At 46.8% G+C, this 1,711-nt stretch overlaps 1 pseudogene; it reads left to right on the forward strand.

Annotated features, from left to right (window-relative positions):
- Positions 1 to 432: 432 nt before the first annotated feature.
- Positions 433 to 1,003, forward strand: LOC119975550 (annotated as a pseudogene).
- Positions 1,004 to 1,711: the final 708 nt, after the last annotated feature.

Here is a 1,711-nt window from a genome sequence, read left to right on the forward strand (position 1 = left end):
TCTGTTTCATCATGTGCTTTCCGCCATACACCAACATGTTCAACCCAGGCTGCACTGTCTGCCTTGCCCTGGCATGCGGAGGCATTCAGCTCAGGCAATGGGGATAATGGGGATTTGGGATTGAGTGTGGAATGGGTAGCGAGGAGGGGGCAGGAGAACCATGACAGAAGCGGCACGGTGCCACTGCTACATCACAGCGCCAGGGATCCAGTTTCGATATCAGGCTTGGGTGACTGTCTCTGGGGGCTTGGCATGTTCTCTCCGGAACCCGGGCTCGAATCCAGGTCTCTGGCTCTGTGAGGCCGCCGTGTTAACCACAGTGCCAACATGCGGTCCGAACTCACCATTAGCACTTTTATTGGCTCCTGGCCTTTGGGCTCGATGGTATGTGATTCATGACTTTCTGTAGATTGTGTTGGAAGTGTCCCTGCCATGAGCCTGCTGGCCATCAGCATTAAACGCTACCTCTGCGTGACAAAGCCTCTCAGCGACCCCTTGAAGAGAGCAGCAAAGGCGGCAGGAATGATGATCGTAGATGTTTGGCGGATTGGTTTAGCTTGTGAACTCCTGCCAATCTCGTCTGGCTCTTCATCGCAGGGGAGTGGACAGTCAGTGAGGGTCCGTTTTACGTGCAATCGCTCTCAAATCCCGCTTTCACACCAGACACTGCTATAGCTTGTTTTTACCTCTGCGTTATCATCATGACAAATGTCTCATCATGCAAGTATCTCCTGTTAGCAAGAGTAGAAGAGAGGGAAATAAAAATGTCGCAATCGTGCAAGAGTATCGTTTCTCATTGTGTGATGGAGAACAACATAATGGAGCCGAATAAAAACAACCTATCGAATGCTCCTCATAGTTCGCCACGCGACAGACTACAAAATGACAAATAAATGGAGAAATAATAACTGATCAGTGTGGCCAAAAGGAGAAGGAGCCTTCCAACGATTCAACTTCCCCCAGTGTGGTGCCATCACAGCAAAAGGAGGAAGGGGGGATATAAGAGAGCACAGCCGTCTCCACCACAAAAAATCTGTTTCAGAAACTCCAAACTCACTGGCACAACGTCAGGTCCTAAATTTCAAACCAAAACCCATTGTGGCATCTCGACAATCATGGCGCTAGATATCGGGGATATGAGTGGAAATGACGGAGACATCAGAGCACACACTATGATTATTAAAGTAAACGACATCCACGCTAAGAAGACGGGAGAGGTGTCGCGAGTAAAGATGGTGAGTAGAACCATCTTGGCGAGTCTTCCCCCATACAATGTCATGGTGCTCTTTGACGCCGTGTACTCAAGCTGCATTCCCTACAAAGTCTGGACGATTGGATACTAGCTATATCAACCCAGCCTGCTACGCACTGTGTAAAGCTACACTGATGAAAAGCTTCAACGCCTACTCACGTGCCAACACAAGAAGAATGGTGCAACGGGATGAACACGACTGCAAGCAGAATTTTATGAGCGTGGCATGTTGAAACATAGGGATGATGGTGACTCTCATAATGTACAATCAACACATTATAAATGAGTAACATGTTCATTGTGTCCGCTGATGGATCAAGTGGACATCTGTTAAATGTAATATTGGAAGCAAGTTTGAATTAGATTAAGTGATTTTACAAGATGTGAGAAATGAACGACATCATTAAAATTTATGATGGAACTGGAAAATTAATTTCCTCCAAAGTTAAGCATAATCAA

The sequence above is a fragment of the Scyliorhinus canicula genome, chromosome 13 (genome assembly GCF_902713615.1).
Source record: "Scyliorhinus canicula chromosome 13, sScyCan1.1, whole genome shotgun sequence".
NCBI lineage: Eukaryota > Metazoa > Chordata > Chondrichthyes > Carcharhiniformes > Scyliorhinidae > Scyliorhinus > Scyliorhinus canicula.